The 11336-nt window shown below is 43.9% G+C and overlaps 1 long non-coding RNA gene across 1 annotated transcript; it reads left to right on the forward strand.

Moving 5' to 3' along the window:
- Window positions 1–356: 356 nt before the first annotated feature.
- LOC309393831 lies at window positions 357–7126 on the forward strand. The gene is made up of 5 exons (XR_014175646.1): window positions 357–549; window positions 4756–4873; window positions 5059–5191; window positions 6002–6142; window positions 6900–7126. It is a non-coding gene; the product is annotated as an uncharacterized lncRNA (long non-coding RNA).
- Window positions 7127–11336: the final 4210 nt, after the last annotated feature.

Below are 11336 nucleotides of genomic sequence, written 5' to 3' on the forward strand. Positions count from 1 at the left end.
ACGCGTCAACGCTAAGCGACTCGAGGATGTGGGGCTGTCTATGGAAACGCCTGAATGGGAGAGAAGAAAACATATGCTGTTATTGGCATAGGGGATTTGAAAGAGGCTTTTGCCTGACCCACCGCGTATGTCCCGACGCCCCTATCTATGAACACTTCTGAACAGGGCCAGTCTTTTAGTAAAGAAAGCTCACCCATCCCTGGCAGTTCTGAGGATGCCTACGCGAGGTCCTCTAGAGCAGGGGTCTCCAACCTTGGCCACTTTAAGACTTGCGGACTTCAACTCCCAGAGTTCCTCAGCCAGCTTCTCCCCCCCATTCAGGCGTTTCGCTGGCTGAGGAACTCTGGGAGTTGAAGTCCACAAGTCTTAAAGTGACCAAGATTGGAGACCCCTGCTCTAGATCGCACCGGAAATCAGCGGCGGAAGCGGGTGGGAGTTGTAGTCCGAGTATGAGCCGAGGCTCTATTGGCTGTCCTGGAGGCTCGCAGGCGTTTGGATGGAGCACGGATGAGCGGAATACCTGCTGGGAGCCGCGGGGCACAGGGATAGGTAAGCCCGAGGATTGGGTTCTCCCGATCGGGATCTCCTTTTGACCACCAGGATCTTCTTTGTCTCCGTAAAAATTAAAGGTTCTGATGCCGTGTTGTGGCCGCACCTCTTGACTTTTTTGACCCTATGCCTGCTACGGTAGTATCCTTTATTGATGTAGCCCAGCCAAGAGATCGCAGGCGGCGTTGTATACCAATTTCGTTGTCTACGTGATGTACAATGACAATAAGGGCTATACTAACTTGTGGACACGGTGGTTCAGTGGCTAAGACACTGAGCTTGTCGATCAGAAAGGTCGGCAGTTCAGCGGTTGGAATCTCTATCTCCGCGTAACGGACTGAGCTTCCCTTACTTGTCCCAGCTTCTGCCAACCTAGCAGTTTGAAAGCATGTAAAAATGCAAGTAGAAAAATAGGAACCACCTTTGGTGGGAAGGTAACAGTGTTCTGTGTGTTTAGTCATGCCGGCCACATGACCACGGAGGACAGTGCTGGCTCTTCGGCTTTGAAACGGAGATGAGCACCGCCCCCTAGAGTCAGGAACAACTAGCACATATGTGCGAGGGGGAACTTTACCTTTTAACTTGTGGAAACTATGTGCCATCTGAGCACTGAGAAATCCCTGAAAAGTGACATTTACTTACTTACCTATTCAGTCTCTTATAAGGGGATGGGGGTTTAGGTATCAAGCTTTTATTGTACTTGCCACTAATCCCATTGGTACGCTGGGTGTTTGCATTGAAGGACAGTGGCTTACGCACCCTATTCAGCCAATATATGATTATCCCCATCCCCAGTTTTGTGAATGGAGATATTGCTTTTGGAAAGCAACCGCCTCCCTCTCTCTGCCTCGTTAGACATTTTAAAGAAGATACTTAAACAGTGATTAAAAGAAAGAAAGAAACAATATGGAGATAAAATACAACCACATAAACAAGGAATTAAAGTGGCCAAAGGTTATAGTTATTGAATATATTGTTCAGAAGATTGAACATTGCTACAAGCTAAACAAGCTAAACACAAATATCGAGAACTATGATCAACATATTATAAATCAACAAATGAGATTTCTCTGCTGGAGTAAATGAAGCCTAAGGATCTAAAAGAAAGAGGGGGGGAGGGGAGAGAGAGAGTTTTCATTGTAAATTGTTCTGCGCATGCGCAATGAACAATTTACATTGAACAGTGCACAACACGCATGTAGCACGCACGCAGGTTGGGAACCAGTAGTAAAACCGGCAGCAACCCACCCCTGTTCCAATAAGAAAATTAAGCAACCTTCCCCACCAACACTCTCAGGCACCTATTACCATAATATTTAATTACTTCAGTAATTAAATGCTTCAGGGGTTCCAGCCTGAGTGTCCCAGGGGTACTTATTTGCCCATTGCAAGAGAAATAATGAATTTATACTGTGATTGTGAGTTGGCATTTTTTTTTTTTTGCAAGAATTTGATAAGTATAAGATGATGGGGCAGATTGCATCCAATCATTAGCAAGACATTTTTTCCAATGCATTTATAGTGTGGTAAGGGATTATGTTGTGGCCCAGCAGGATCCGGTTGAGCTGCTGATGGACTCGGATAGCGAGGAACCATATGAGTCCGCCCTGGACGATGTGGAGGACCCTGTGCAGGGTTCAGACTCAGAGCAGGCACCAGAGAGGCTGGTTGGCCATCAGGAGGCGCCTGAGGCATGGAGCAGTGGGGAGGATCAAAGGCAGTTTGTCCCTGATGCTAGATTGAGAAGGGCTGAGAAACTGAAGCAGCAATTCCGTAGGCAGACTCACAGATGATTAAGCACAGGTGGTTGGGGATTGGCCCCTCCCAAGAGAGATTATGGGTGAGGCGTTGGGAGGGGACATTTACAGGAAACAACCATTTGAATTAGTAGTTAAGAAAATCTATGTATTCTAGCCGTGTCTGCTCGTTTGGACTATCTGCGTTGCTTCATTCGAATTATGTGGGTTGCTCTATTGAACGTGAGTTGTCTGGGCCCTCAGCCAAAAGATTCGTTATCTCAGTAATTAAACAGTGGCAAACAGCCAACCCTGTGCTCTGGTTTATTCACAGGCTGCCCCCGGAGCTTCGCATAATCCCTGACCTCCGGTCCTTCCGACGGGTCCTAAAAAATTGGCTTTTCCAGCAATCTGGCCTGGCTTGTTAATTTTATCTAATTTTTAAATGTTAGTGCTATATTAATTGGGTTTGTTTTTTTGGATTGTTTCTAATTTCCTTTTAACTTTTGTAATACAGTGGGGCAAAAAAGTATTTAGTCAGCCACCAATTGTGCAAGTTCTCCCACTTAAAAAGATGAGAGAGGCCTGTAATTGGCATCATAGGTAGACCTCAACTATGAGAGACAAAATGAGAAAACAAATCCAGACAATCACATTGGCTGATTTGGAAAGAATTTATTTGCAAATTATGGTGGAAAATAAGTATTTGGTCACCTACAAACAAGCAAGATTTTTGGCTCTCACAGACCTGTACCTTCTTCTTTAGGAGGCTCCTCTGTCCTGCACTCATTACCTGTATCAATGGCACCTATTTGAACTTGTTATCAGTATAAAAGACACCTGTCCACAACCTCAAACAGGCACACTCCAACCTGCACTATGGTGAAGACCAAAGAGCTGTCAAAGGACACCAGAAACAAAATTGTAGACCTGCACCAGGCTGGGAAGACTGAATCTGCAATAGGCAAGCAGCGTGGTGTGAACAAATCAACTGTGGGAGCAATAATTAGAAAATGGAAGACATACAAGACCACTGATAATCTCCCTTGATCTGGGGGTCTCACCCCATGGGGTCAAAATGATCACAAGAACGGTGAGCAAAAATCCCAGGACCACACGGGGGGACCTAGTGAATGACCTGCAGAGAGCTGGGACCAACGTAACAAAGGCTACCATCAATAACACACTACGTCGCCAGGGACTCAGATCCTGCAGTGCCAGACGTGTCCCCCTGCTTAAGCCAGTACATATCCAGGCCCATCTGAAGTTTGCTAGAGAGCATTTGGATGATCCAGAAGAGGATTGGGAGAATGTCATATGGTCAGATGAAACCAAAATAGAACCGTTTGGTAGAAACACAACTCGTTGTGTTTGGAGGAGAGAGAATGCTGAGTTGCATCCAAAGAACACCATACCTACTGTGAAGCACGGGGGTGGCAACATCATGCTTTGGGGCTGTTTCTCTGCAAAGGGACCAGGACGACTGATCCATGTACAAGACAGAATGAATGGGGCCATGTATCGTGAGATTTTGAGTGCAAACCTCCTTCCATCAGCAAGGGCATTGAAGATGAAAAGTGGCTGGGTCTGTCAACATGATAATGATCCCAAAAATATCACCCGGGCAACGAAGGAGTGGTTTCGTAAGAAGCATTTCAAGGTCATGGAGTGGCCTAGCCAGTCTCCAGATCTCAACCCCATAGAAAATCTTTGGAGGGAGTTGAAAGTCCGTGTTGCCCAGCGACAGCCCCAAAACATCCCTGCTCTAGAGGAGATCTACATGGAGGAATGGGCCAACATATCAGCAACAGTGTGTGCCAACCTTGTGAAGACTTACAGGAAATGTTTGACCTCTGTCATTGCCAACAAAGGATATATAACGAAGTATTGAGATGAACTTTTGATATTGACCAAATACTTATTTTCCACCATAATTTGCAAATAAATTATTTCCAAATCAGCCAAAGTGATTGTTTGGTGTTTTTTTTACATTTTGTCTCTCATAGTTGAGGTCTACCTATGATGCCAATTGCAGGCCTCTCTCATCTTTTTAAGTGGGATAACTTGCACAATTGGTGGCTGACTAAATACTTTTTTGCCTCACTGTATGTGTTTTTTAATGCTGTACGCCACCCTGAGTCCTTTAGGAGAAGGGCGGCATATAAATCCAATAAAACAAACAAACAAACAGGCGTGGAGAGGGGGGTGAGAACAGGATTAGTGACTGCTATGGCAGAGATGCAGGTCAAGCTATCGACTCTCCTTTCTCCTTTCTCGTATATTGCCACTTCCTCTAATCACCAGTCATGTAGTGCATGACATGCTGAAGCAAGCAGACTGCTGCAATAACTGGGCATTTTCATCTTGGAAAAGGACAATTTTCCATGGTTCTTGCATTCATTCCCACTTTCTCTTCCTGCATGCTCGTTACTGAGGTAGCCTCCAATGCCTGTCTATTGATAATTCACAGGGTATCAATGCCAGGATAGGAAGCTGGTGACAGTGAAGTTCCTTTTGTTGTCATAGTCCCCACTTGAAGTAGCCACAGAGATCCCGGCAAAAGCCAGCAAAGGAAGAAGAACCTGCTTGTAAGTATAGCTGTGACTCCCTGTTGAGTTCTGTTAATTCTGCCATTGTTACCCAAAACACTCCAATGTATCCCATAACTCAGAAGTAGGTGCTGCGTGCATTATGCTTCCAACTTAATGAAGCGGTGACCTTTGTGGGCAAGTGTTGAATGCATGTTCTTGCTGACATTTGTGTATCTATTCAGGGCTAAACAATGAGGGAAGGTTGTTCCCCTCTTCCTAATTCTGTGTCTTCTCATCCAACCACCTCCTTGGATGAGCCCAGGCCATCCACTTCTGCTATGACACTAGAGGAACTGGATAGTCCCAGACGACATGGTAAGCCAGCATTTCAAAACCTCTGCCACCGGGGGCCACCAGACTGGCCATATGCCAAATGCCTTAGAGATGTATGCTTTGCCCATTTTGCCTCTGTCTAATGCAAAGCTCCCTCTTGACCCAGTTTATAGGGAACGTGGTACCTTAAAGCCCATTATGAACCATACGCCCATTATCTAGTGCTGTGATGGCGAGCCTATGGCACGCGTGCCACAGGTGACATGTGGAGCCATATCGATGGGCACACGAGCTTATCTCTGGCGAGCATGTGTGCGCCAGCCACCTGATTTTCAAGCCTTCTGGGCCCACCAGAAGTCGGCAAAGGGGTCATTTCCGGACTTTAGTGGGTCTCTGGCAGGGGGTGGGTAGCCATTTTTGTCCTTCCCAGGCTCCAAAGGGAGAGCAAAAAACGGACCTTCCGGTCCAACCGGAAGTCAGCAAACGAGCTGTTTCCCGCCTCTGGAGGGCCGCCGAGGGGGCGGGGAAAGCCGTTTTTGCCCTCCCCAAGCTCCTAGGAAGGGTCTAAAGCCTGGGGAGGGCAAAAGACGGGTCCACCGTGCCATCACATGCCAAAATAGGGGTTGTGGGGGGGTCCCATGCGCATGTGTGGGGGTCCCATGCGCATGTGTGGGTGGAGGGCACATAGAATTATGGGGATGGGCACGCATGTGCATGACACCCCCGTGCTCCCCCCGCTTTTGGCACGCGATGGCAAAAAGTTTAGACATCACTGATTTAGTGGGATTAATTTCATGTGGTCATCCGAAGTATTCATATTGTATCTCAAATAGCTTTCACACTGTGCCACAGGGAAACTACAAAGGAAAGGAGTGGAGATCAGTGATGCAACAACAGTTCTGGCATCAACATCGCAGCCAAAGGAAGAAAGCACCAGTATGGAGGCCTTTCGCCTTTCCCTGGAGGATCTCAGGGTAGCAGTCCTCCAGAACTGTAAGCCTGAAGCACTTTCAACTTTTGTCTTATTCATGTACTCACTCAACATGGAAGCACAGGGTTTGCCTCTTCGGCCACACTCCACAAAAATAGCTAGGGGCAATATTCCCAGTTTTGCCCAAGCAGAGGGAAAGGTGCTTCAAGTCAAATGAATTGACCAATGAAAATCAAGATGAAAGCTCAGATAGAAATGAAGATCTTGAAATCCAAGAGAGAAGTCATTTTACTGAATCACTTTATAGCTTCTTTAGATTTGTTCCAAGTCATACTTACACACTCCCATTAGATCTGGGTAGTGGAAAGGAACAATCTCTGTGGAAATCGTTCCCCTTTAGACTGGTTCCCCTTTAGACTGGCCCAGAGTGCTCACCAAAGCAATGATGGTTGTAAGAAAACATCTTGAGATTCATCTTGCTCATCAAACACTCTTGAGAGAGAAAGCATTGAACAGCTTTAAGTTGAGGAAGATGCTTAACTGAGATGCCAAGTGTTCTTCAGCATGCAGGCTGAGGAATTCTCGGAGTTGAAGTCCATACATCTTAAAGTTGCCGAGGTAGAGAAACAACTTTCCTGGTTCTCCTTGAAAATATGGTTTTAAGATATCTCTTTCCTGTTGGCTCCCACTTTGGTAACCAAAAACAATAATGGCACTTACAGTAAGCTCATGGGATGTGGTACATTTAAAATAGGCAATCACTGCCATCAGCTTTGGTGATGTAGCTTCTTACTTTACCTCTTTGACCTCTCTTGACAGTGAAAACGATGAACCGTCGTCTTGAGGCACAGAACAGAAGACTCTGCACCCTGGAAGAATGGAGGGCAGAGTCAAAGGCCCATAGAAATGGTTTGCCCTAACCCTCCACATTCTTCAGTCCTCCATCTTGCCTCAATTTCCATTTGTTTTAGGATTTTGTATGTATTTAAGTAAATCTTTTGTGAAGGGTTGGAGACGTCAAATGTCTTGTTTATTTTAATATATATATATATATACATACACATACATACATACATACACATACAGATACATAGATAGATACGTACATACGTACGTACATACATCATACATACATACATACATACATACATACATATTTGTTTTCGTAGATTTTCACGGGTGTAGGTATGCTGGTTTTGTTGTATTCGGGTCTTTCACAATCTTACACGGGAAAAGACCCGAACAAAACCAGCACATATATATATGTGAAAGTCCGAAATCTGGTGAATGTCGACATTCACCGGTGAATGTCGACATTCACATAGTCGCTTGGTGTATGCCCGAAATATTTGCTAAATACCCTTATCCTCTCGACACCCTTACCCTAATACCCTTACCCTAATACCTCGGCTCCTCGCTTCCTTTTAAGCGTCTTCTATTCGCGGACTTCTTTTTTTTTAAAACCTGCGATCCTGCGCGGTTAGAACGAGTAGTTTCCAGGACCGCGAATTGAAAAGCAAAAGTAAAGCGTTACGCTGACTCGTTATATATATGTCACCGTGAAAGACCGAAATTGGTATGTGTCGACATTCACCAACATTCACCGGTGAATGTCGACATTCACCAATTTCGGTCTTTCACGGTGACATATATATAACAAGTCAGCGTAACGCTTTACTTTTGCTTTTCAATTCGCGGTCCTGGAAACTACTCATTCTAACCGCGCAGGATCGCAGGTTTAAAAAAAAAAGAAGTCCGCGAATAGAAGACGCTTAAAAGGAAGCGAGGAGCCGAGGTATTAGGGTAAGGGTATTAGGGTAAGGGTGTCGAGAGGATAAGGGTATTTAGCAAATATTTCGGACATACACCAAGCGACTATGTGAATGTCGACATTCACCGGTGAATGTGATGAAGCCGAAGGACAGAAAGAGGGAGTAGTGACCTTCCTCTCTGGAAACAAATACTGTGGGGGTAACCCCTAACACCTCTCGGGGGGGGTGTTGTTCTGTTAAAATACAGCCTGCTGTGCCTTCAAATGGCTTCTACTGTACAGCGCAGTAGAATTGCCATGGTAATGGCTCCACAATACTCCACAGAGTGGCTCCTTCTGGTAAGGGGGAAAATCCAACATTAGAAATTACATTTGGTCCGGACATTTCCCCCCTATAAATAAATACCCGGGCAACACCAGATTATCAGCTAGTTTGATTTATAACTCACTTTTCATCCTGAAGTTCTGGGTGGAAGATACAGCACTCTCCCCTCAATTTTCTCCTCACAGCAGCAACCCTGAAATAAAGACCTAGTCCAGTATCTTAACCACTATACTATTCTGGCTGTTTCCAGGCTTTTTCTCCACAGCAAAAGCCCCCCTATCTTCATTCTATCTAGGTATTGGATGGAGAAGGGGCAGCTTGGCCATAAATATGGCTGCTTTTGACATTCACAAATAATTCACCCTCCCCTCCTTTCACATTCAAATTCTTTGCTACACTACACCCCCCCTATTGATAGCAAACTCACCCAAATCTACTAAGGATATTCCAGAGACTAGCTTGCATTGATTGTAGGACATTGTGCCACTTTGACTTCTCTCATGTATGAATCAAACAAAAGGAATGCTTGTCTTCAAAACAAATTCAGGCACTTTCTATTGAACCTAGAAAGTTTTTCTACATGCCATTTTTCTGATACTTTTTGCCATGAAATCAAATATTTTCACAGGTAACCATTACAGCTGGTTAAGAAACTAACCTGACACCATTTCAACAGTTCAAATTATACCCTCAAAAGCACCTTGACTAGTTTCCATCCTAGGAGAATTTCTCTTAGGTTTATTTTGAAAATATAAATATTAAAGGTAAAGGTTCCCCTCGCACATATATGCTAGTCGTTCCTGACTCTAGGGGACGGTGCTCATCTCTGTTTCAAAGCCGAAGAGCCAGCGCTGCCTGAAGACATCTCTGTGGTCATGTGGCCGACATGACTAATTGCCAAAGGTGCACAGAACACTGTTACCTTCCCACCAAAGGTGGTCTCTATTTTTCTACTTGCATTTTAGGTGCTTTTGAACTGCTAGATAAACAGAAGCTGGGACAAGTAACAGGAGCTCACTCCATTACGTGATGCTAGGGATTTGGACCGCTGAACTGCCGACCTTTCTGATTGATAAGCTCAGTGTCTTATCCACTGAGCCACCTGGTCCCTATATAAATATTACAGTAGTTGAATTGCATCTCTTTCCCTCACCCCAGATTCGCAGCAATGTAATTTTCTCTGATGTTTTTCAATCACTCATCAACATTTTGTAAGCTGCTTTTCAAAGTGGCTCATGACAATGCAGGCTACTGGAAAGAAGGAGAGTCTGAAATCCCAATACCAAGGAAGCAAATTACACAAGTAGTGGTGCAAGGGAATGGTGGTACTAATAAGTCCAGTTCTATGGCTGATAAGTAGCACGGATATACAGTTGTGATTGGCTACTGTAACTAGGCCAGAGGAAAAGTACCTCAAGCAAAATGATGTCCCTCTATCAGGAGCAATGCAAATAAATCATAAGTTGCCACAGGGGTACAATTTCATAGTACTGGTTCCAGGCATTGCGATCAGTCAAGGTGGCAGGTCCGGTACTGATGCACAAGTTCTCAGAAATGGGAACATTATTGTAAAGAGTAAAAAATTGTGGCCATGGGAACCATTGTCAGCAGAAAAGCAAAAAAATCTGTATTGCACCTGAAACAACAGAACAAGTTTGTAGAACCAAGCTCAAAAGGGCTCAAAGGAGTACCAAGCCCATGTTTATAAAGGTTTTAAGTAGTTTGGAAAGTTTCAGCTTGGTGTTATGCAAGCCAAGTGCCTGTGGGATAGTATGAAACAGCCATACAAGCTGTGCATATTCCAATATCCAACCCCGTCATCAATCATAGAATCTATGAAAGTGTGTTAACTGCACTACATCAGGAGGAGGAAAGCAGTATAACTTGAACAATCAGGTGTGGATTGGAGATGAGATAAAGTTTCAGAGATTGATGGTGAAGGTGTGTCATATAAAAATGGTTACCAAGGCATATCTGTCCTGCAGCTAAGAGAAATGGAAGTCCACAGTCCTTTCTATTGTTTGATCCTCCAATGGATAAATATACCCATAACACAAGGAACATTGCACAGAAGAGCTACCTTTGCTCTGCCTTGGGAAAAAACATAACCTATGCCGTAATCTGAATGGTTTCATATGAAATAGAAATAATCATAATAGTCTGCCCTATTCTCACTATAGGTCACAATTCACCAGGTCATCAAAAGACATAAGAAGCTGATGTGTAATCCAACTGGCTGCTTAATATTACAATTTCTTGAGGAATGCCACTTAATTGAAAACTTTCACTTGGTAATTTTTGTATTAAGTCGGCATTGCCATCTCAAAAACTAATTATGCTTCAAGCAATAAGACAATAGTTTTATAAATGAAGCGATGTGAAGATCTCAAAAGATCTCCATCTTGTTTAATTTATAAAACCATAAAGGCAGAATTTAATTTATAAAATGGGAAGGAAGGAATCCAGCAATATCAGAAGTCAACATACCTCTGTCCTTAAATCATCCTTCCTGACACCATGGTCAGTGCTAACATTTCAGAATAAAGGAATAAAATGCTATTTTACTTCCTTGTATTAAAATAGAAATTCTCAGACCTGAGACTTTGTGTACAGGTGAGGTACCTTTGAGGTAATATTTAGTCCCTGCAATTTTCTTAGTTTGTCCTTCCTAGAGCGGAGTGTAACTGGGGCTTAGTCATCCAGCTGGCAATGCCTACAGTGGAAGTCTTTCTAGCCTGGTGCCTTACCACTCTGGCTTCACACTCACTTTTACATATTTTTTATTTAAATAATCAAAGCAACCAAGAGTTGCCCAGTTGACACAAAAAAATTTCCTACGACAAGAACTTTATGCCCAACCTACCGGTAGAATACAGGACACCGAGAAGTCTTTGTTTTCCCCATAAACCACTGCTCCCTTTTCAAACTCTTATCTTTTCTTAAGACAAAAAATATTCTTCCCCATGAAGGCTATAAAAAAAGTGTTAGTAGGGCTCCAAAGGCATGGCTACGACCGCCATTTTGACTCTTTGATAATCCTAGAGTCAAACCAACCAATAAAGAAGCTAAAATGCTTATTCTTCAAGAGGTTTATGGAAGCCCACCACCATTCTTTCCTATCTAAATATTGAACTCTGGGTTGTTTTTATGTCAGTTAGAA

This window comes from Natrix helvetica (genome assembly GCF_964273705.1).
Source record: "Natrix helvetica genome assembly, chromosome: 5".
Taxonomy (NCBI): Eukaryota; Metazoa; Chordata; class Lepidosauria; order Squamata; family Natricidae; genus Natrix; species Natrix helvetica.